The sequence below is a fragment of the Neofelis nebulosa genome, chromosome 6 (genome assembly GCF_028018385.1).
Source record: "Neofelis nebulosa isolate mNeoNeb1 chromosome 6, mNeoNeb1.pri, whole genome shotgun sequence".
NCBI classification, from domain to species: domain Eukaryota; kingdom Metazoa; phylum Chordata; class Mammalia; order Carnivora; family Felidae; genus Neofelis; species Neofelis nebulosa.
In genome coordinates this window covers 25,151,424-25,177,579 of record NC_080787.1, presented here as the reverse complement: position 1 = coordinate 25,177,579, position 26,156 = coordinate 25,151,424, and positions in this window count along the sequence as shown.

Sequence of the window (26,156 nt, the reverse complement as noted above, 5' to 3'; positions counted from 1 at the left end):
CTTGAGTTTTCTACCGAATGCTGGGTGAGGGATCTTACTGGCTTCCACTCCCAACCCCACCCTTGTCTCTCAGGCTCAAGTTGGTATTTTGATTGATGACAGCTGGTAATCAGTTCTCCTTACCCTGCTTTTACTTCCTGGACTCTACCTGAATGCTCCCCCATCTTCTTCAGAAATGACACACTCACCTCCACCCCTCATTGTAAGGCCCTGGTTTCTATCTTGCTGTGCCCTGCCCCATGGTGTATAAATGACTTCTCCAAGCTGACACCCTCCAGGGCCTCCAGAGGCCTCCAAATCCAAGTTTGACACCCATTGTGAACTCTGGAGTTTTCATTACCAGCTGATAGCAACAATTTTTAAAGTGGAGCTCTTAAAAGAACAATCTGATGGTTAACAGAGGGGGGGAGGGTTAAATAGGTGATAGGGATTAAGGAGTGTACTTGTCATAATGGGACAGGGTGATGAATGTAAGTGTTGAATCATTATATTGTACACCTGAAATTAATATAACACTATGTTCACTAACTGGAATTAAAATTAAAAATTAAAAAAATTAATAAGTAAAATAAAATGGGGCTCTTAAAGAGATTTCTTTGGAGAACGGCAAAAATATACTAATATCAAAGAAAAACAGGTAGTTGATAAAATTCAGGAGCTAATCCTAATTTTTTGAGTGTAATAAAAACCCATTTGCCAAAAGCCGACAACAAACATTATACTAAACAATGAAATACCAAGGCTACTCCATTCAAATCTGTACTAAGACATACATGCTTCCCTCACCAGAATTATTCAATTTACTTTTCCAAGTTCTCACTAACACAATAAAACAAGAAAATTAACTACAGAGTATAAGTATTAGAAGAAATAAGAATATATATAATGATTGTACACCTAGAAAACCAAGAGCTAAATTTTAAAACCTATTGTAAGTACTAGAATTTGATGAAGTAGCTGCATATAATAAATGTACAAAATTCAAAACCTCTTAAGTATGCTAGCCATAACAAGTTTAAAAAGAAAGTGGAGTTGCATGATATAAGATTAATATGCAAAAGTCAATCCCTTTCCTATAAGCCAGCAATGAATAAGTGCAATGTGAAATTAAAAACACACCATTTACATTAGCACCCCCCAAAAACGAAATGTTTAAGTCTAACAAAATCTATACAAGATCTATATGAGGAAACCTACAAAATTCTGATGAGCAAAATCAAAGAAGAACTAAATAAATGGAAAGATATTCCATGCTCATGAATGGGAAGACTCAATATTGTCAGGATAGTAGTTCTTCCCAATTTGATCTATAGATTCAATACAATCCCAATCAAAATTCCAGTAAATTACTTTGTGCATAACAAAATGGATTCTAAACTTTATAGGAAGAAGCAAAACACCCAGAATAGGCAACACAATATTAAAAAGAGGAAAATTGGATGACTGACACCATCCAACTTTAAGACTTACTACAGGGGCACCTGGGTGTCTCAGTTGGTTAAGCGTCTGACTTCGGCTTAGGTCATTATCTTACGGTTCGTGAGTTCGAGCCCCGCGTCGGGCTCTGTGCTGACAGCTCAGAGCCTGGAGCCTGCTTTGGATTCTGTGTCTCCCTCTCTCTCTGCTCCTCCCCTGTTCATGTTCTGTCTCTCTCTGTCTCAAAAATAAATAAAACATTACAAAAAAAAAATTTTTTAAAAGACTTACTACAAATCTACAGTAACCGAGATCATGTGACATTGACAAAAGAATAGACAGATCAATGCAACAAACTACACAGCCCAGAAATGGACCCAAATACCCAATAGTTGACCCAATAGTCACCTGACTTTTGATAAAGGAACAAAGGTAATACAATGGAGCAATGATAGTCTTTTCAATTAATGGTTCTGGACCAACTGGACATCTATAGGCAAAAAAAAAAAAAAATCTAGACATAGACCTTATATCTGTCACAAAACAAACTCAAAATGGATCGCAGACATAAATATAAAATGCAAAACTGAAAAACTAAAGATTACATAAGAGAAAACTAGATGACCTTGAACATGGTTAGATGACTTTTTCGATACAACACCAAAGGCATGATCCATGAAAGAAAGAATTGATATACTAGACTTTATAAAATTCAAATTTTTCTGCTCTGCTAAAGACAGGGTCAAAAGAATGAGAAAACAAGCTACAGGTTGGGAGCAAATATTTGCAAAAGACATATCCAAAATATACAGGGGCACCAGGGTGGCTCAGTCACTTAAGCATCAGACTCCTGATTTTGGCTCAAGCCATGATCTCATGGTTCATGAGATCGAGCCCTGCGTAGGGCTCTGCACTGATAGCACAGAGCCTGCTTTGGATTCTCTCTTTCCTTCTCTCTCTCCCCCTCCCCTACTCATGCTCACTCTCTCTCTCTCTCTCTTAAAATAAAAAAATATTTTAAAATATATATATATCCAAAGACCTCTTAAAATTCAACAATAAGAAAACAAATAACTTGGTTTCAATATGGGTCAAGGACCTTAACAGACACTTCATCAGAAAAAGATCTCCAGATGGAAAATAAGCATATGAAAACATTCTCTACATCACAGGTTATTAGGGAAAAGAAAATCAGAGCAATGACCTACTAAACTGGTCAAATTCAGGACACTAAGAACACCAAATACTGGTGAGGATGTAGCTGGTAGGGATGCAAAATAATATGGCTACTTTGGAAGACACTTTGGCAGTTTCCTACAGAAGTAAACACACTCTTACCATATGATCCAGCAATTGCACTCCTTGCTATTTACCCAAATGAGTTGAGAACTTCTGTCTACACAAAAACCTTCCCATGGGTGTTTATAGCACCTTTATTCGTAATGGTCAAAACTTGGAAGCGAACAAGATGTCCTTTAGTAGGTGAATGGGTAAATAAACTCTGGTACATCCAGACAATGGAATATTATTCAGCAGTAAAAAGAAATGAGCTATCAAGCTGTGAAAAGACATAGAAAAGCCTTGGGTGCATATTACTAAGTGAAAGAAGCCAATCTGAAAAGGCTACATCCTATGTGATTCCAATTATATAATATTCTGGAAAGATATTACTGGCAAGAGTAGTAGTGGAGATAATAAAAAAGAGCAATGTTGCCAGGTAGGACAGGGATGAATAGGCAGAGCACAGAAGATTTTTAGGGCAGTGAAAATACTCTATATGATACTACAATGATGAATACATGTCACTTTACATTTGCCCAAACCCATAGAATGTACAACACCAGGAGTGAACCTTAATGAAAACTATGGACTTTGGGTGATTATGATGTGTCTACGGGTTCATCCATTGTAACAAATGTCCCACTCTGGTGTGGGATGTTGATAATGGAGGAAGCCGTGCATGTGGGGGGGCAGTGGGGGTCTATGGGTCATCCCCGTGCCTTCCTCTCAATCTTGCCATAAACCTAAAACTGCTCTTAAATAAATAAATATAAATAAATAAATAAATAAAGTCTTCAGGAAATGGAAAAACCATCTTATTCATAATAGAGGCAAAAACACACGGTATTTTTGAATAAATGTAACAAGAAACATATACAGCTTAAACTAAGTCAACTATGGAATTTTATCAAAAGACATGAAACAAAATGATCCTGGAAAGGAAAACAATGAAATAGTATATATCTCGCAAAATTAGTTAAATGATTTATTAAGAATACCAATCAGAACACCAAGAAAATGTTTACATGCTAGCAAAGATAATCTTAACATTTCCATGGAAGAATACACGTACAAAAATTGCCAAAAATGGTCTCAAACAAATGGTAAGTGAGTGTACCCTTCCATAGAGTAACCCTAATGATTAAAGCCATTACTAACACTGTAGGATTGGCACAGGAACAGACAAATAGATCAGTGAAAGAGAACAGAGAGCCCAGAAGCAGAGGCAAGGGTATATGGGAACTTAATACGTGATAAAGAAAGTATATTGGTTCAAAGGGGGGAAATGGATTATTTCATAAATAATGTTGGCATAACCAGAAAGCATCTAGAACACAATTTCATTAGACATCCCTTTCTCCATACCATATCAAAAAATGGATTCCAAGAGAGAATAAGAATTTTAACATCAAAAATAAGTAATAAAATTTTAGAATCAAATACTAGGAGAAAGTTTGCTTGAAATAGAGAAGGTTTTAAGCAAAACAAAAATCTCAAAAGTAAAAAAAGAAAGATTGAGGGATCCAACAACAAAAAAATTTTGCCATGGTGTCTGAATGACAGAAGACATCACAAAATCAAAAGATGAACAGAGACTAGAAGAAAATATTTGTGGGACACCTGGGTGGTTCAGTTGGTTAAGCGTCCGACTCTTGATTTTGGCTCAGGTCATGATCTCACAGTTTGTGGGATTGAGCCCCACATCAAGTTCTGTGCTGACAGCTCGAATCCTGCTTGGGATATTCCCTCTCCCTCTCTCTCTGCCCCTCCCCCCCCTCACTCTCTCTCTCGCTCTCTCTCTTTCTCAAAATTAATTAATTAATTAATTAAAAAGAAATAAAGAAAAGAATTGTATCATTATGACAGCCTTAGGTTTAATTTCACTAATACTTTTTAATCATATAAATTAACCATATAGAAGCAACCCAAAAATATGAAAAATAATATATAGGCATGCAATTCACGAGAGGAAATGCAAATAACCAATAGTTTATGGGGGGAAAATGCTCAGTCTCACTAATAATCAGAGACTTAGAAATGGAAACAATAATGAGATATCTCTGACAAGTTGGAACAGCATCAGTCTTGTGAGAATGTGAAGAAATGAGCACTCTTATACATCGCTGCTGGTAGCGGTGTGCATTTCTCCATTTTTGGAAAATTAAACAAATTTAATTTGGGGCTTACACAGCATACACAGCTGTGTTAAGGTTAAAATTGGGCATACACAGCAACCCCACTACAAGACATTTATTCTGCAGAAATAAAAGCTTCAGTATTTATACACATAGGATTTGGGCTGCAGTATTGTCTATATTAGTAAAAAATGAGAAACAATTGGAAACTCTCTCCATAGGAATAAATAAATCATAGCAAATTTCTGCATATCATATTATGCAACTCATATTATTTAAGTCTCAAAATGTAGACCTGGGAAGATACCCACGATATATTGCTAAGTGAAAGACAAATTGCAAAAATAATAGGTAAAATATGACTCCACTGCTTTAATGTAAAACAATGTGACATATGATTTGCATTTCTATGGAATCAGAAATCAAAAGGATTCACATCCAGTTCAGTGATGATGGGGGAGAAACCAAAGGAAGGGAGAGGATTCAGTTTTTCATGCTGCTCTGTATTGTTTAAAATTTGTGGTCCTCTTATAATAATAAAAGCAAATGATAAAAGGCCGAGAGAATTATGTGGCAGATAGAGGAAGGACGGCACGGTTTTTATACCGATGGTGTGGAGCGACAGCACCAAGCGGAGGGTAGTGGATCCAGGTCTTGTGTGGGGAAAGACAGAGAGACTAAAAGCCACTGGGCTGGTGTGAGGCTTCCGACTTACAGATCGGGAGCTTGCCGTCCTGCACGGTGTCATGAGTCAGTGCCCTGTGGTGTTACGCAGCACCCAGCCACCAGGTCACTAGGCCACCAGTCCCAAACGCACTAATAGCTCCTGGGTCTGCAGGGCAGGGAGGGAGACCTTGGACCAGCACTTGAGATCCTGTTCTTCACTATAAGGTCACTTCCTCACTCCCAGGGTCACACTGTGAGGCCCATGCCTTTGACCTCCTGTTCTAACTTCCCTTAACTTCTTTAAAGAAAACTTAGGGGAGCGAGGGTGGCTCAGTCAGTTGAGCTTTTGACTCTTGGTTTCGGCTCAGGTCATGATCTCACAGTTTGTGAGTTCAAGCCCCACATGGGGTTCTGTGCTTTCAGCACTTGGGATTTCTCTCTGTGTGTGTCTCTCTCTCTTTCTCAAAAACAATAAATAAATAAACATAAAAAAATTTTTAAGGAAAAATTAAACCTTGGACTCTTACAAACTACCCTAAAAAACTCAAATTCATGCTATGTAATTCCTTTGGAAAAAGAAATCATTAATATGTTGAGACTTGGTGACATTTTGTTTAGTCAAAGCTGTGTTGGTTAGTGACCTTCAGCTTATCTTTGACTTGTTGGAGGACTCCCAGTTAACCTACCACAGACATGGCTACTCGGAAACTGAGGAGGGAGGTCAGAATTCACAGTAGCACTCAATTAAATATATATATATATATATATATATATATATATATATATATATATGCATTTTTTTATTTAAAGATATGTATATCTTGGTATTACAATTTACCTCATCCATTTGATTATCCATTTGTTGAATGTTAATTGAAGGGAAATCTGAGACTCACACAAAGAGAGGAGCCTTTTATGGAGACTTCCATCTGGGGAGCAGATTTACGAGGCCTTTTGAGACCCAGAATAACTCTACTATGATGAAGCACAAGGCAGGGCTACCCCTCCTCCTCCATGCCTACAAACTGAGCCCACGGGGCAGTGAGAACCGAAACACAGCAAGATACCCAGCTGGAAGGGTTCGTGAGGCATTATGGTGAAGGCCTGATCGAGGCCAAGCTTTTTAGAGTGAGTTCGGTAGAACTGAGCTATTCTTTAAGTATTATTTTTTTTTTCTTTTAATGACTTCTCAACCAAGCTCAGGGCTTCAGAAGCTCGGTCTGCAATACAGGGAAGGAAGTGACACAGTGATGAAGCAGGACAGCTGCCAGTCTCCGGGAACATGTGCAGAATGTCATAAAGTAGCAGAAGAGCCGGGTGCCCCACACATCATATGGGAGGGAGTCACTCCACCCTCCACCGCCTGCCTTACAAACCACATGTTGGCGAGTAAACAGAATGATCGATGGCTTGATGTGCCCCGGAATTAAAAGTGGACAATTTAACAGCAAGATGCAAACCAGGAAGCGAAGTAGCTTTTCCTGCAAGTTTATTGTCAGAAACATTTTTCCAATCATTTTTTGCTGGGCTTTACAATTAGGTATTGAAAGAGGACCCCGAAATGCTATTCTGAGAGAACTGGAAAGAGTATTAATTCTCAGTGCTGATGATGCCACAGGATATGAAAATAAGCAGACAGAGGTTGAAAGCGGGGGCTTAAGCAGATGTGTGTGCACCCATATCCACAGCAGCCAAATGTGGGAACAACCTGAGGGTCCATCAGCTGATGAACGGAACAACAAAATGCAATGCCTACGTACAAAGGAATACAATTCAGTCTAAAAAAGGAACGAACTTCTGACACAGGCTACAACATGGATGAACCTTGAGGGCATTATGTTCAGTGAAATAAGCCGGCCACAATAGGACAGACGTTGTGTGATTCCACTCACATGAGGTCCCTACAATAGTCGAAGTTGTAGAGGCAGAAAGTGGCCTGGTGGTTACCAGGGGCTGGGGAAGGAAGAGAAACAAGGAATTAGTGTTTAATGGGCAGCGAGCGTGGGATGAAAAAGTTCTGGAGACGGATGTCGGTGATGGTTGCACAACAGCGTGAATGTACTTAGTGCCACTGACCTGTACACGTAAAACCGGTTAAAATGGTATGTCTTATGTACATTTTAGCACAATTTTTAAAAACCAGCCAAGGCTACATTCTTCATGAATTCAACAAGCCCTGCTTGAGTCTTGATCCCACAAGAAGTGCTTGTGTGTGGGTGAAGCTCTACATCGAGAAAAGGGGGCTAATGATCCAGTTCAGGTTTGCCTCCCATGCTTCCAAACACCTCAGTGAAAACAAAAGCATGTAAGTACACTCCGTTGTTTAAATATCTCCATTTCAAGGTCTGGAGTCCTGAAGTCAGAAGACATATTCCAAAAAATCTGAATTGTTTCTGCCTTAACTTAATATCCCAACTCTCATTGTATCTGCCTGTGGCCAAAAATAGGTTTACAAATAATCCAGATGTTTTCAGGATAGCAAGCTTATTCTGTATTAAATGTAACCTTGACCCCCAAGCACCTTCAGAAGACACCAAACTGTAGCTCCTTTGAGCTCTCCTACTGGTCGTCAGTCTAAGGGGAATGTGCCAGGTGAAGACAGGTTTCCTTCAGGAGAGAGGGGTAAACAGCAACAGACTGAGGAGGTATGACTGCTGGGGGGGTGGGGGGGACGCACTAGTCAACAGTGAAGTTAAAAATAAACCCAGTTCGAGGCACCTGGGTGGCTCAGTCGGTTAAGCATCCAACTCTTGGTTTCAGCTCAGGTCATGATCTCGTGGTTTTCATGGGTTTTAGCCCCACACTGGGCTCTGGGCTGACGGTGCAGAGCCTGCTTGGGATTCTCTTTCTCCGTCTCCCCCTGTCCCTCCCCTGCTCACGTTGTCTCTGTCTCACTCAAAAATAAATAAACTTAAAAAATTTCTAAGACTAAAAACTAAAAATAAATAAATTCAGTTCTCTTGAACTTGCAGAGCACAAAACAGCATGTGGTAGTGTGGGCTAGTAGGAAAAGCCAGACAGAGGTGCATTTTAATCCTAATTGTGCCGTGGAGTTAATGATGTGATCTTGGGTCACAGCAAGCTCCTGAACCTTGTACTCTCAGACTTTTAGGGGGGAAGCCATTGTAACTTCACAGGGCAGGGTTCTCAACGGAGGGACCTGGGGGAGGCAGCCAATGCTCCCACCCTCCTCACCCCTCTGCAGAATCCTGCTGGGGGTGGAGGGACAGACACAGCTGACACAAGTGTATTTTTTCATTGCCTCTAGTAATTATGAGACACTCTGCATCCAAGAGAGGGTCCTCATCATTGTAGCTTTGGGAGGATTTAACAAGGAAACATGTTGGACTCATCTGGCAGAGTACCTAAGAGACAGTCAATATTATTCTATCAGTTTCCTTCAGGCCTCTAAACACAGTGCTTTTGTATTAAGTCACTTTGGGTCAGGGTCTGTCATTCTTTTTGGGTTCCTTGAAATCTTTGCCTTCAAAGTGCCTGCATATAAAGCACATAAAACACAGAGTTTTGCCCTTATTGTGTATGCATTTACTCACAGGTGGGATGTCCCGAGCATCTTCCATGGGCAAGTGAGGTGGGCCTAGCAGCCTACTGTTGGTTTCTGAGGCCATGGAAACGAGACCAGGAGAAAAAGGATTGCTTCCCAGGGGGGTAGGTGGACCCAGGTGTGCAGATGTGCCTCCCCCCACCCCCCAGCCGAGCAGGCAGAAGCCGGCTTCCTTGCTGAGAGCTGAAATGACCTCAGATCTGGGGGCAAGAAAGCCCTGGGAGCTTGTCTGCTGACCCTTTGCAGCCATAACTGCTATTTCCTTTGCATTCTCGGGTGGCTTGAAAAAAATCCAAACTGTTGGAAAGTTAGCCCAAGTAACTCAGGCAGAGTATGAGAAGTCGTCTCTGCCTGCCTCTAAATCCAGCAGGATTTAGGCCCTATAGGGAGTAGAAGCACAAAGAACCTGAGAGCATGTGGGCATAAACAGCGACAAAGCCTAAGCAGAAATGCTAGCAAGACATGGATTTAAATATTGGCTGTGTCACTTAACAGTGGGGCGACTCCCGTTAAAAACTTAACTTCCCTGGGTCACCATGTCTTTGTCTGTAAAACAGAAGGAAAAAAAAAAAAAAACCGTGCAGAGTTTTCTGATGATTCACTGGGGTAAAGCATGTAACACAAAGCTTAACATATAGTAATTGCTCAATAAATAATAATGAACAATATCCTGTAGGAGTAAGACTCAGGCTTTCTGCTCACAGTAAAAATGCCTCACATTTAGGGGCACCTGGGGGGCTCAGTTGGTCAAGCCTCTAACACTTGGCTTCAACTCAGGTCATGATCTCGTGGTGCATGAGTTGGAGGCCCGCATTGGGCTTTGTGCTGACAGTGCAGAGCATGCTTGGGATTCTCTCTTTCCTCTCTCTTCCCATCCCCAACTCGTGCCCTCTGTGTCTCTCTTTCAAAATAAATAAATAAACTTAAAAAAATAATGCCTCACATTTATTTAGCATTTGCTAGGTGAAAGGTACTGTGCTAGAGGTTATATATCTATATCTATATCTATACCTATATCTATATCTATATCTATACCTATACCTATACCTATATCTATATCTGCCCATCTATAGATATACATATAGATATAGATATAGATGATATAGATATAGATATACACCAATCATACGTATTACATCAAGTCTCACAGTAACTGTGTGTTTTCACAGATGAAAAACTCAGGCATGGAGAGATGAAGCACCCATGCAAGGCCACAGAGGGAGCAGTGAGCAGTGCCGGATTCGAAGCCTCAATTGCATAGCGCCTGGGCAAAGTATTTAATCCACACCTACCAAATGAGTACATAATGACAACACCCACTTCGCCTCCTTCCCAAAGTGTTAGGGTCCCCTGATGGTGCTGTCTAAGAAGATGGCCAAGTACAAGGTGAAGTCATCATTAAAAGGCATGGACCGGGGCGCCTGGGTGGCGCAGTCGGTTAAGCGTCCGACTTCAGCCAGGTCACGATCTCGCGGTCCGTGAGTTCGAGCCCCGCGTCAGGCTCTGGGCTGATGGCTCGGAGCCTGGAGCCTGCTTCCGATTCTGTGTCTCCCTCTCTCTCTGCCCCTCCCCCGTTCATGCTCTGTCTCTCTCTGTCCCAAAAATAAATAAAAAACGTTGGAAAAAAAAAAATTTAAAAAAAAAAAAAAAAAGGCATGGACCCTGGGGCTCCTGGATGGCTCAGTCGGTTAAACATCTGACTCAGGATTTCAGCTCAGGTCATGATCTGGCAGTGCAGAGCCTGCTTGTGATTCTCTCTCTCTCTCCTCACTCTCTGCCCCTCCCCTGCCTTCTCTCTCTCTCTCTCTCTCTCTCAAAATAAATAAATAAACTTTAAAAAAAAAAAAAAAGGCACTGATCCTGCTTAAAGAACCACAGTCCAGCAGGGAAGACAGACAACTACACAAATCACTATAACCCAGTGTAGGAAATGATCCTCCGTGAGAGCGGGACCATTACAGGACAAAGGGATGTTAAAAGAATGCATTTTCTTTGCCTTCAGTTCATTTCGGTAGGAGAGGCTATATGAGAAGTAGCTGTAACATACACACATAATCTCTTTGTATTCCCTTCGAATTATGTTGCACTCAGATAATAGTGCATCCCGAATGAGTTGCCATTTACCTACAGGACAGAAGGGAACTCAACAGGACTGCCTTTTGAAGGCCCCTCTTACTCCCGGCAGCCCTGTGAATGGAGGGCCTGGTAAAAACAGAAGCTAGAATCTCTAAGCCATACTGAGGAGGGGACTCAAAGACCCTGGGGTCCAACCCTTACCCCTGCCTCCAGCCAATGCTTGTCCACCCCTGAGCAAGATCGCTGCTCAGTGACCCTTCAGCCTCTGCTGGAATATTCTCAAGGGACTCACCATCCACAGGCCACAGGCACCTCCTCCTTCCATCACTATCCTGTGGCTTCTGACCATGAAACCTAGTTAAACCCCTTGGGCAGGAGTCTCCTTTGAAGTGGTTTTAGGAATACATTGACAGATAGGGTGCTGTTGCGAGCACTTAGAGTTTACAAGTGAGCATGGAATTCTCTTCCTTTAAAAACAGGTCCCGACAGCATGTATTATGTGTGAAGACCCCTTCTCCATGCAGACATGGTGCTCTTGTGGTTTGCTGTACGTGCGTCAGTCTGTACTTGCCCCTTATGACCTTGATCCGTCCATCACTGGCCCTGCCCTGCCTGTTCTCACAAATGAAACCCACAGACCCTTCCCTGCAAGCCCAGCCAAGCTCTGGCACCCAGGAGCAGCACTGGCCGCAGTCAGGAGGGGTTTAGGAACAGTTTGCCCAATCATCTGACACGTACTGCCATGTCCCTCTATTTTACCCAGCTCTGCCTAACATTTCCTCCAGCTCTGGTCTTGTGGGCTGCTCCAGATGCCACACCCTTCCCCTACATTTCAGGTCTGGAAAATGAAATCTCATCTCACTCCTCTTGTCTGGAAATCCTGGAAATTTCTGGAAATCTGCTTAGTGTGCCTGTTCTTCTCAAGTGCCCCTTGGACAGGGGGTCTGCTTTGCTTTTGTAAGGTATGGAGCATGCTTCTCTGAGGGCCTGTCACACTCACAGGCAGCTGTGACACCTGCTCCCCACCAGATCGCATTGCCACCTTGATCTTGGTGTGCTGGACTAGCCTGAGAGGTGGCTGGTGGCCCCATCCTTGTGCCCATCTTCAAACTAGTCTTTATCCTTTTTTTTTTTTTAATGTTTATTCAATTTTGAGGAGAGAGAGCACAGCAGGGGAGGGGCAGAGAGATAAGGGGACAGAGGATCTGAAGTGGGCTCCACGCTGACAGCAGCAAGCCTGATATGGGCTCAAAGTCAAAAACCATGAGATGAGAACCTGAGCCAAAGTCAAATGCTCAACCAACAGAGCCACCCAGACTTTATTTTAAGAGAAAGAAAGCATGAGTGAGGGGAGGGGCAGAGAGAAAGGGAGACACAGAATCCCAAGCAGGTCCAGGCTCTGAGCTGTCAGCACAGAGCCCAATGTGGGGCTCAAACTCAGGAACTGTGAGATCGCAACCTAGCCAAAGTCAGGCGCTTAACCAACTGAGCTACGCAAGCGCCCCCAGGTCATTATTCTTAAGAAATTCTAAGTATAATACACATCAGGAGAATCACAAGGAGTCAAACGGTACTTAGGAAGGAGAGAGCAGTACAACTCATGGCAGTAAGCAGGAGCCACAGGACAGCAGGAAGAAGGACAAGTCTCAGGCAGCAAGAGGTAGAGGACCATATTGGTGGGAAATGGGTGCAAGGAGCTGGGTCCCAGCCCCCTCCCCATTTTCAAGGGGAGAACGTCCAGTTGCTAGAGTAACACTAGACCTTGAACAGCCTCCCTGTTCTCCATGAGCCCTGTGGAAACATTCCCCACCTCTCTTCCTTCTCTGGGTCCTCCCTCCCCCAAACCCTCATCACCTGGGGCAACCCACCTTGGTCTCCTCCTCTGCCCCTAACTAACTCAGCAATGAGCCCTTCTGGGGAGCCAGGTCCATCCCCAAGCCACGGCTGTGCCTCCCCATCCCACTGTGTCCACTGAGTCACACCCAGGCCTGTCCTCAAAGCGAGGGAGCCTGAGACCCTCACAAGCTTCCAGAAACAGCAGGGGCCCCAGAACAGGAAGACCTGAACTCTGCAGCTGCCCCAGCCTCTTCAGGCAAGTTATGTAATTTTCTCTGTGGTTATTTCCTCATCTATAAGCCTAAAGTGAGAGTACCTTCTCCCCATACTCACAGGGATGCTGGGGGATGGGGGGGGGGGGGAAGGGGGAGGATCAAATGAGGTAATAGGAGGGTTGGTTGTTTGAAAGACCATCAGTTGCAGGCAAGTCGAAGGAAGTGTTGTATTTGTGATCACTTAGTCTCCACCTGTCAGTAGGTAGTACGGGTCCACCCATGCTGGCATCGTGCTCCATGCATCTCCTTCCTACCTTGTCCTTCCCTCTGCCCTCTCTTGGGCTCCTGTCCTGTACCTTGGCCCCACAAGGCCAGCCTTCCCAACCCTGGTGGGTGTAAGCCCTTCTGCAGCTGCTTTTTTTGGGAAAATAACCCCTGTCCCACTTCATGAGGGCAGAATCCCAAACCTTATTTCTCACTGCATCCCTTTTTTTCTTTGCTTTTGCAGAAGCTGACCTTTTCCCAGAAAAGTCTAACTTCCCCGGGGTCATCGCTGTCACTCGGAGAGGCAGCAAATTCTCCCACTCCCAGCGGATTCAAAGGTGAACAAGAGGACAAGGAGTCAGACTTTGCCAATTTATACCACACTGAGCCCATCAAACTGTCACCTTTCCCCTCTTTTAAACTTTCACTCCCTGGACTTCATCCCTAAAGGCACCAGGATCAACAGCCCACTCTGGCTCTAACTGACCTCATTGACCTTCAGAGGGGTCTCTGGCCAGGTACTACTCCAGTTTCTCCAAGTGAAGACCTGGGACTGGCCACATGAGCAGCATCTGGGAACTTGGTAGGGATGTATACTGTCAGGCCCCACCCCAGACCTCCTAAAGTTCTGAGGGTGGGGCACACTGTGTTTCACAAGCCCCCCAGATGATTCTGATGCTCACTCCATTTTGAGAACCCCTATCCTAGATGATAAACGTTCTCATCTCTCTGACTGCCCAAAGTCCACCCATGTGCCTTCTCAGCCTCCATTTAGGGCACAGTTGGAGACATCCCCTTGATGGAACAGGGGATCTGATCCACTTCCAACTTACGAAGGGCCAACAGCAAGCTTGCTGTGATGGCTGCTCAGCCTCTCTCCCCATCCCTTGGCTGATTTCCTGTACCACTATCTCCAGATGCCTTTCTTTGTCCCTAAACTCCTATTCTTACTCTCCCTTTCAATAATAACAATGTTCTTTCATGTCCTGAAGGAGGCTGCTGGAATACAAAAGATCAGGCTCTGTGCTTGGGTCAGAAGACCCGTGCTCACCACTTACAGGTGTGCGGTCTGAGGAAATCGGTTAAGTGAGGAGCAGGTGTGAAGTGTGTGGCCCAGGGCCCAAAAGGATTACCAACTGTTGCTGCTGAGGGCCCCTCTCTGCCCCTCTTCCCTTCTCTCCATCTCTGTGTCCTAGCCTGCACAATGAGGATGGTAAGGCCTACCTGATACGGGCCTCATATCGTAATTCATATACAAAACAAGATGGTCAACAAGAGAGCAGTTTGGAAACCTTATGCCTTGCTAACCAAGGTTCAGTCCAGAAGCAGTGGTATCTCCTGGGGGCGCCCTGGAGATAAAGGCTCTCAAGCCCCAGCCAGCCCTACTAAATCAGAATTCACACTTTAATAAGATCCCCAGAGGATCCATCTGCACTTGAGAGTCTGAGAAATGTGGGGAAAAAAAGAACTAGGAAAATACATGATATTATATATGTATTACTATCTTCAATTTCTCCATCAGGCTTCTCCTCCTCTCCAACTCCAGCAGAAATACTGCCCCTTGTCCTAAGTCCAAAGCAGTCGCTCTTAAGCAGCTGGCACATTAGAATCACCTAGACCAATACCTGGACCAAACCCCAGGCCAGTTAAATCAGACTATCTTGGAGAAAGGTCCAACAGCAGTATATTTTTAAATTCCCCCTGTGACTAATGTGAGACCCCTATAAGCCACCCCACTGCCATCCCATAGCCTCCATTCTATCATCTTCTGGGGAACTCGCTGTCACACTATGTGCCTAATCTCTTCTCTTCAGAACTGTACCTCTCGGCCTCTCCACCCACTCCCCCACACTGCTTCATCCACTCAGCTCCCCTTCCCATGCCCATCCACTAGCTCGCTTTCCCCTTTGGCTCTTGTCATTGTTCCCTGTGGCTTTCACTTCACTGGAGTTTAAAATATTTATTGACATGGATTTTTAACCTTACACATGAACAAAGCCCTCCACCTGGATGCAAAATCTCCCCTTGATCTAATCCTCCTTCCAGCTATCACCCCACCCTGCTCCTTTTTTACTAGTCAGTTTCACAAAGGAAAGGTCTCCGCCCCCACGGCCTCCATCTCCTCAAAGGGTGACACCCCTGTCTAAGTCAGAAAGCCTCTCAGCCACTTCTCTGAGCTGGTCACACCACAACCTACAGGCTACGCTGGAGAACTCTGGTAAGAAGTGGTTTGTTGTTAAGAGTTCTGAAAGGTAACTGACAGAATGGGAAAAGATATTTGCAAATGACATATCAGACAAAGGGCTAGTATCCAAAATCTATAAAGAGCTCACCAAACTCCACATCCGAAAAACAAATAATCCAGTGAAGAAATGGGCAGAAGGCATGAATAGACACTTCTCTAAAGAAGACATCCAGATGGCCAACAGGCACATGAAAAGATGCTCGTCACTCCTCATCAGAGAAATACAAATCAAAACCACACTGAGATACCACCTCACGCCAGTCAGAGTGGCTAAAATGATCAGGAGACTATAGATGCTGGTGAGGATGTGGAGAAACGGGAACCCTCTTGCACTGTTAGTGGGAATGCAAACTGGTGCAGCCACTCTGGGAAACAGTGTGGAGGTTCCTCAAAAAATTAAAAATAGACCTACCCTATGACCCAGCAATAGCACTGCTAGGAATTTACCCAAGGGATACAGGAGTGCTGATGCATAGGGGCACTTGTACCCCACTGTTTATAGCAGCACTTTCAACAATAGCCAAATTATTGAAAGAGCCTAAATGTCCATCAAGTGATGAATGGATAAAGAAATTGTGGTTTATATACATAATGGAATACTATGTGGCAATGAGAAAGAATGAAATCTGGCCTTTTGTAGCAACGTGGATGGAACTGGAGAGTGTTATGCTAAGTGAAATAAGTCATACAGACAAAGACAGATACCATATGTTTTCACTCTTAAGTGGACCCTGAGAAACTTAACAGAAGACCATGGGGGAGGGGAAGGAAAAAAAAAGTTACAGAGGGAGGGAGCCAAACCATAAGAGACTCTTATAAACTAAGTATAAACTGAGGGTTGTTGAGGGGTGGGTGGGAGAGGGGGGTGGGTGATGGGCATTGAGGAGGGCACCTGTTGGGATGAGCACTGGGTGTTGTATGGAAACAAATTTGACAACAAATTTCATATTAACAAAAAAAAAGAGTTCATTGATATTGGGTAAACAAGGGAGGATTCTTCAAGGGACTTTCAGTATCCATGAAACAATAGATCAAAGAGGAGACCAAATATGCTGCGGGAGGCCAAGGAAAGAAGAAAGAGTTGGTTCTGTCCTACCTGGGAGGCACCTGCCCTGGGAGTATGGACCTGAAGGGACTTTTTCTTTCCACAGCAAAGAGCTAGAAGGGGGTTCTGCCAGGACCTGAAGCAGAGCCAGACAGAAGCAGAAGATACTCACTTCTCTAGGGAACATGGAGAAAAGCTCACGGGCTGGCTTCTGTAGCTGAAACAAAGGAGTCAGGAACTCGTTGCTCTCATACTCATTGCTGAGACTTGGGCAAAGCTGTATGGACAATGGCTGCCCTGTGTTGTCCCCTCACTCGCACATACCTGTAGCCTGCAGGTTGTGTTGAATTGGAGAAGCCAGATTTGAAAATAAACCATTGTCCATTCTAAGTAAGCCCTTCAATCATTCACTTATCAAATATGTGATCAATGCCTTCTCCGTGCTCATTGAGAGAAACACACAGTCATGACATGTCCGCTGACCTGAGAACCCCAAACTCTAAAGAGGAAAGGCAAAACAAACAGATTACAAAGTGATACCAGTGGTTTCACCAAAAAAAAAAAAAAAAGTAAGTAACCAATGTTGTGAGACACAGAGGAGGGACCCACTTGTGGGGTCAGGAGATAAGGTGAGGCTTATGGTCCTGAGGCCACCAAAATCTCCAGGATGAAAGCAGGGACTCCCAAGGGCTCCTAACTTAGGAAATGTGATCTTTTTCACCTTTTTCTCTACTTCTGCATACAGTTCACTACACTGAAATTAGGAAATCAAAGACCATCATTTTTGTAATTTTTTTCAACATTTATTTATTTTTGAGAGAAAGAGTGCAAGCAGGGGAGGGGCAGAGAGAGACGGAGACACAGAATCCCAAGCAGGCTCCAGGCTCTGAGCTGTCAGCACAGAGCCCAACATGGGGCTCCAACCCACAGACCACGAGATCAAGACCTGAGCTGGGGTCAGACGATAACCAACTGAGCCACCCAGGCACCCCATAAAGACCACTATTTTTAAAATTTCTTGTCAGAGCTGTGGAAGGGTTGTCTAAGAAGCTACAGCAATCCCACTGGATAGCATGAGAATGTCCACTTCCCCAAACCTTTAAACATCTCAGACATGCTCACTGAAACAATGAGAAGGTCACTCTGATGGGTTAAATTGACCTGAATGGTTGTGCTGATTCACATCTCTTTGGTTACTAGTGAAATTAAATTAGTCAAATTAAAATGTTCAAGTTTAATGGCATAGAATTCATCTTTAACTTGCTTCTTCCTTCTTTGTCCTCCACTCCAAAGCCACATTGTGTGTCCCTGTCTTTCTGTCTCTGATGTCCCCAGTCCCTCCAAGTGACATCACTGTTGTCCTAATTCCCTGGCCTGACTTGTCCCCCTGCCCAGATCCCCCATCCAGCAGCCAACTGAATGCATCATGCTTATCTTGCTAACATTTCACTTTCAGGAGCTTTCCAGGTTCTCCACAGAGATCCCTCCCCACCCTTCTGACATCCTTCCACCTAGCCCTCTTCCTGTCCCTGACGTCCCAGCCAGCACAGCCCTTCTTCAGAGCATCACACTTCTGAGCTCCCTGCTGAATCTTTTCCTAATCACTGGATGAGAAATCAATAACTCGTCTTCCTACTCTGTGATATAGTCAGCCATTTGCCACTAAGAACCCAGCGCCACGTAGAAACATGTTAAATGTTAATAGGCTGCCTCGCTAAAACTGCTGAGAACCAGAACAGAGCTAAACCACGGCATTGATGGTCCTCCCCCATTTTCAGGATTTGGGGTAGGGTAGAGGGGGTACTTGTGGAAACAATGCATTGCATACAAGAGACCACAGCTTGGTAAATCTCTGTTCTACCACCCACTAGACTGCGGCCTCAGGAAAGCTATCTAACCCTGTAAACATCTGTTTCCTTGCCATCACAGGTTGGAGTTTCTGGGATGAAGACTCTGAGATGGGGTTTGGCTTGTAGGGTAATTATTAAAAATCAACACCTGCAGAGAGGGAAGGTGGAGGAATCAAGGTTGGGCAAGGGAGAAACAGATTTGCAACATAAGTCTCTGCCAACTCCATGGGGAAATCTGGAGCACATGTGGTCCATCGGAGTTGGCTATGTTGGGATCTGTCATCAATGTAGACAGCACAGAATACACATGACATTGAACAAGAGGTTGACTGTGGAGGCTCCCTGCTGACAGCACTCCTTACCCTGGAGCCACAGGCTTCCCTTAGAGGAGGACCTGGGCAGTGCCTCTCCATGCCCACTACACTCATTTGTAGGAAGACGATAATAACAGGACTCACTCTATATTCTTGCCCTGATGACATAAGCTAAGCATTTAGCATGCAGCACACCTGGTGCAGAATGGATTTCAGTGAATATTTGTTCATGTCATTGCAGCCAGAGGTAGCATTGGAGGAAGAGGGCCCCCTCCCTTTCTTTAATTCCTCCAACACACATGCAGTGACCACTACCATGTGTCAGATATTGTTGTGTGACTGGGAACTCTGGTATGACAACATACATACTCAATTGGCAGCCTCAGTGGGCCTCATCAAGAAGGGAAAATTTGATCAAAGATTTGAAGGAGGTGAGAAACAGGGCACAGGGGTGCAACAACCCTACAGGGGGAGCATACTTAGAATGTTCAAGGCCAGGGGGGCAGAAACAGAATGAGCAAGACAAAGCGGGGTAGGTGAGGTCAGAGAGGTGACAAGACCACTTCCCAGCTGGGGTTGTGTGCCTAAACAAGTCAAACTCAAGTGTAACCAAATCTCTTGGACTCAGAAGTTCAGAAATACAGGTGACAGAGCAACGTGATAAACAACACCCTGGGGATGTAATCAGCAATGTTAGCAGTGTGGGAAACTCCACAGGAAGGAATGACTTCATTTCTTCAAAAACAACCAAAAATTGAAAAATTGCAAGGAAAAAAAAGTAAAGAGAAAACTCTAGACTTAAAGGACAGGGGCGCCAGTTGACTTAGTCAGTTAAGTGTCCAACTCTTGATTCAGCTCAGGTCATGATCTCACAGTTCTGCACTGACAGTGGGGAGCCTGCTTGGGATTCTCTCTCTCTCCCTCTCTCTGCCCCTCCTCCACTCATTCTCTCTCTTTCTCTCTCTCTCTCTCTCTCTCTCTCTCTCTCTCTCTCTCTCTGGCTGTCTCTCTCAAATAAACAAACTTTTAAAAAGCAGACCGGCATTTCCACCAATCCCTCTATATAAACCTTATATAAACCTGTATAAGCCTTATCAGACCCAGAGTCAAAAAAAAGCAACTGTCTTATAATGAATAATAATCATCACCATCCTATAACTGAGAAAAAATGAACTCTGACTAGATAGTTAATGATAATAAGGAATTACTCTGGATGGTTCTAGCGGCCACATGACTTAGGGAAGGGAGATTGCACTCAAGGGGGCCTCCAGCCCCAACACCGCAGACAAGTATTCAGATAATAACTCTTTCATGTTCCCAAATTCCTGTCCACTGTGTGCAGGAAGCTGAGCCCTAGGCTATGCTGGCCAGTATGGCCAACAGGCCCGGGAACGTTCTTGATCTTGCCTATCTTGCCTCTCTTCCTTGTATTGTGTGAGAACCAAGAAAACTCGTCCACCTGAAATTCCAACCACATGGGCACCATAGAACCTTGATATGACTCTCTCTGCCTTTAACACCTCGTCTTCTATTCCCCTACAGAGCTGTGAGAAAGCTCTGTCCTCATGCTCGGGTCCTAAAGGGAAGTTCCCACCTTGGTCTCAAACTTGACTTGAAGATGGACTCTTCACCAATCCCTTCATACGTTTCCTTCCTTAAAAGAAGCTTCCTCAGTCTTCTCTGCAAGCCAAATACATTGCATGTGGGAGAGTATGCCCCTAAATCATGTGCAATATTTTCTAAAGTGTTGTATGAAGGTTTCTAAATCTGCTGATTACTGCAGATCCTTCATTATAGATTGTGAAAGCACTGAGAACCAGAAAATACACAACACTGGAAGGTTCAGCATATGATGCCTCTCTTCCCACAAAATCTATTCGTTCTACTCTCCTGATATTTGTAAGAAACCATTCTTGGCTTTCGGCCCAGTAACATGGCTCTCACAAGCCATTCCCAAGTAGCTAAGAAAGCTTACCCTCTCCCTCTTAACAGATTTGCTTTCTGTTAAATTAATAAAGATTGACTTGGAAAACACAGTACCCAGAAAAGAAGAACCAATGATATTCTTCATAAACACTGTTTCATGAAGGGACAACAGGCAGAAAAAAATAATAATAACTGAACTAGAATCAATTTTCAGACCTGCCACCAACCAGCTATGAGATAACTTTGGCCTCCTGAAGACCTAGTTTTCTCATCTGTAAAATAAGGCATTTGGACAACATCATCTCCATGACCCCTTTATGCTCCAAAATGCTATGATCTTTCTGATTTACTGCATTACCTTTCATTCAGCCTTCATCATTTATTTCCAGTGCATAGTTAACAGGAAGTATGTGTGGAAAACAAAACAAGGTAGTAAATGATTACAATCCATACACAGTAAACATTAAACAAGCCAATTTTGAAAATACAAAGGATAAACACATGCATTTCAACGAAGAAGCACAAATAGCTGATAAAATATGATAAGATGCTCCACCTCCCTAGTAATCAGGAAAATGAAAGTTAAATGAGGTGCCATTTTTCCTCCATCAAACTGATGACAATGTAAGATTGATAAGGTCAACTACTGGCAAGGATGTGGAGAAACGGGAGTGTAATTCAGCTCAAACTTTGGGGGACAATTTTGCATCATCTGCCGAAATGTAAACATCCGGTACCCTTTAACCAGGTTCTATGAGCCTATACTTTAGAACATTCATGTACATTACATGATTGTGGGTAATAAAAAAACGTGCACACAAACTAAATGTCCTTCTACAAAGGAGTGGTTACATAAAGTACAGCCATGCTATGGAAGAGCATCCACTAGAGAGAATAACATAAATGTATATAAACTGAGAAAATTGTATCCAAGATCATTGTCAAGGGGAAAAAAGCAAGTGACCAAAAAGTATGTAAAATATGGTCCCATTTCTATAAACCTCTTGATCCTCCTCTCTCTATATATAAATATGCATGTCAGTGTGTAAATACATGCATGTGTACACACACATGGGTAGATAAAGATCTGGCCACCTCTGAGGAGGGGAGTGGGTTGAGAGGGAGGCGTGCAGAGGGTGGCCACACGTGGTAGACCACGCATGGGGGCAGTCATACAGTAGACATCACAGATGTGCATGTGTATTGCTATACAACTTTTGGCAGACAGCAAGAGTGGCTTTTTCTAGTTCGCACAAATGTTCCCTATAGCCAGTTATAATCCTATGGACGGAGACTTACATCTTCATTCTGTATGCTTGCACATTATTTTTACAAGCATGCATCACTCTTACAGTTAAAATCATTGGAAAATTTGAACATTGCCCTTGACTTCAATCAGCTAACAATCTAATGGAAAACTGAAGAAGAAAGGGATTAAAATTAAAAATTAGACTATAGTCTCCCAGACTGATCACTTTTAGTGATTGACCTTTATTTATTTTATTTTTTAATGTTTATTTATTTTTGAGAGAGAGACACGCACAGAGTATGAGCAGGGGAAGGGCAGAGAGAGAGAGAGAGAGACAGAATCTGAAGCAGGCTTTGAATTCTGTGCTGACAGCTCAGAGCAGGACTCAAACCCACAATCCGTGAGATCATGACCTGAGCCAAAGTTAGATGCTCAACCGACTGAGCCACCCAGATGCCCCAGTGATCAACCTTTAAAATAACTGTTGCTTTCTGAAAATCTTCTCTTTTAGTTCTGGTAACTAGTGTGGTTTTTCAAATCACAAAAATCAAGACAGCTCCATCTTAAAATTCCACATATCCTCACAGTATCCCAAAGTCTTTTCTTTAAGCTTCAGCCTGTCCCCATTGCCCCCCAACCCTTCTCCTCCTCCCTAGAGGCTCCCAGTCCATAGTCCTCTGTCTTTGATAACAAATCTTCCTTGAAAAGACTCACGTTCAGAGATATACTGTCTCGGGCACCAGCCAACCTTAGGAATATTACTCTTCCTAGGTTTCAGCAGTCATACCCCAAGGCAACCCCCTTTCTAAGGAAACACTTTTACATTTATTAATGAATCCTCCCTTCCATGTTGCTCCTATTCCATCCTATTCATCAATTCACTGATGCAACACAAAATTATTGATCACCTTCTCTGAACCAGACCCTCAGTTGAATCAGACATGTCCCAATCCTCAAGTCCCCCAGACTAGTAAGGCACATGGAGGTGTCAAGAAAAAATCATGAGTCGAGGTGATAATGTTACAATGCAGACATGGTGTTACAGAAGCCTGGAGGAGAGATGCCCTATTTGGTAGACACAGAGGACTTCAGAGAAGAAGAACTACATCCTGAAGGATAAGTAGGAAGGCAAGAAAGGGGATGCTTGACAGGTGCAATGAAAGGAATGTTGTAGCTAGAGCAGTAGTAAGATGAGAACTGAATGTATGCAAAGGCATATGGAAAGGGTTCAGAAGGTCATGGGGAGCCACTGAGCCACTGAAGGAGATTAAGCAGAAGAAAAGCACAACAGTCTCTGACTTGGGGGAAATATAGCTATGGCAGTGGTTTGAAGGAGACCTAGAAAAAACAGGACTAAAGTCAAGAAGACCAGCTAGGAGGCTGGTGTACTAGTCGGGGCACATCGCCTTTAAGAACTGATGGATTCTGGGGTACCTGGGTGGCTCAGTCAGTTAAGCATCCGACTCTTGATTTCGGCTCAGGTCATGATCTGCTCATGAGGTCAAGCCTTGCACAGCCTGCTTAGGATTCTCTGTCTCTCTGTCTCTCTGTCTCTCTGTCTCTCTCCCTCCCACACTCACAGTTTCTCTGCCTCTCTCAAAAAATAAATAAATAAATTGGGGCACCTGGGTGGCTCAGTTGGTTAAGCAGCTGACTTCAGCTCAGGTCATGATCTCACAGTTTGTGAGTTCAAGCTCCGTGTCAGGCTCTGTGCTGACAGCTCAGAGCCTGGAACCTGTTTCAGATTCTGTGTCTCCCTCACTCTTTGACCCTCCCCCACACTCTGTCTCTCTCTCTCAAAAATAAATAAACATTAAAAAAATTTTTTAAATAAATAAACATTTGAAAAAAACTGATGAGCTCAAATAGGAAATAATGCTCCCAGGTGAGCCAATCTCATGTAGTCTGAAATAAATTACATTATATTGAATTCCCAATGTTCTTCGGTTTGAAGCCAAGTTTGGATTTTAAGAGAAAACATAAATTTAAAACTCTGATTCTATTTACACATCCTTAAGACATCTACCAGAAGAACAGAAGTTGGTTCAAATACGCTTCATCTGAAGGTTGATTAAAGGCACTTAGCTTCCCTTTAGGACTCTGCGCATTGGACTCTAGGATTAAAGAAGAAGAAAAAAAACCGAGCTTAATTATTTCTCAGCCATGAACTATAATTTGCATTTGGCATCAGCCACTTTAACCTCCTTCTTCCTTGCATCAAGCACATAACTCGCGTTTTATGGTAGACATTCATTTCTCCACCTTCCATGCCATTCCTCAGTGAGAAATAGTAAGGAAATCAAAGAGAGTAAAGAGAGAAAGCCCATGGAAAGATTTCTCTCTCTAGGTGGAGAGTTTCCTTGATGTCTGCAAAACAAATGCATGTCAGACAGAGAAACAGAACTTCCTAAATAATTAGAAAATTCTGCATGTCTCACCTACAGGTAACTTCAGTCTTATCTTTACTACGTCTTAGGGTCAAAAAAGCCAAAGCGGAAGGGAGGAAATCTAGGTCAGCTGTAGCAGGAGGAAGTTTGGCCAGAAAACAAGTCCATCAGGACAGAAGATATTAGTATATCTTCAAGTTTAAGTAAGACTCAAGAGCTTTCAAAGGGGGTGCTACCTGATGATGAGAAAGAAGCTGGGGGGAATCTCAACAGAGGAGAAAAAACATTTTGGAAAGAAAGGTAAAGGGATTCAAAGAGCTTCTGAGATGATATGCACCTCTCACACAAAACACAAACCTTTTAGCTGAAAATGTATAGCTCTTCAAAGTACACATTAAAAAATAACCTAAAAAGTGGTGTTCGACCCATTCTCTTTGTATTTGAGATGTTTTGTTAACCTGAAGTTTGTTATAGTGAGCACACTATTCTCTGTATAAATAAAAGAATAAAGTCTATATAAAAGCAAGCTGAAAATATTTTCTAGAAATAAACTAAATACAGATTCTAGGCTGAATAGTTAACCATTAAGTACACACACACACACAGACACAAACACGCACACACACACACACACACACACGCGCACACACACACACACACACACACACACACTCAGAGTAAGCAGTGACCATTGCCACACCAACTAAATGCCTTTTAACAATCAACATCCTGGATGTTTGAACTTTTCCTCCAGGAGACCAATGTTTTCAAAAACACCATCTTGTTTCTATACACAACATTCCCAGGCCGTTCTTTGAGGCACAGTCTATCTCCATTTTGTAACTCTGAAAAAGTGAGGTGCCAAGAGGCTACCTGGCTTGCCCCAGGTCACAGAGTCATTAGTCAGAGCCTGCGTGCCAGGCCGGCAAACAGAGTTCAACAAGAAACCATCTGTGCCTCTCTTGACCGAAGCCATCAACACTAAAATTATATTTCAGTGTTTCAACAACCATTTTGGACACGGTCTTTCCCTACACCACATGGTAAGAGAGTTGTCGCTCTGGTTCCAAGAATGCCCTTGGATGGGAAAGAGCTCGACAAGCCTCTTCCTTGATCCAAACTGGTTTGCCCAGACCTCCTGGCTCCACAGGTGGGAAGGAGTACAAATCTGGGACCTGGGACCTGCAGACAGAGCCACCTTCACACAGTACCCAGTCAGAGCCACAGCGAATGTCCCCAAACTAGGCATAAGTCAGAGCCTTTACACTCAGTGTGAATAGCCACCAAGCCATGAAACCCCGAAGACATTTTATCAGTGTCCCTCACTTGATCGCTTCAGGATCAAGGTACAATTCTTGGCTCCAGTCATCCGAAATAGATGACAGTCAGGGACTGTACCCCACTCTCTCTCACCTCTGGGCCTGTGCATATGACACCCCCACACCACTCCTCTCCACCCCCCTCACACCTCATGCTATATATCACTTCTTCCAGGAAGCCATCCTGATCTCCCTAGGTTATGTGTTTTCACAGCATCTGGTCCCACTCTTAATATACAATGTAAGACCACACCGGACATGGGAATTACCTGCTAATGTGCCGGCATCCCCTAGTTAGAACATAAACTCCATGAGAGCAGAGGCTGGATCTTTCTCCCTTGCCCTGAACTCTCCAGCACCCAGGATA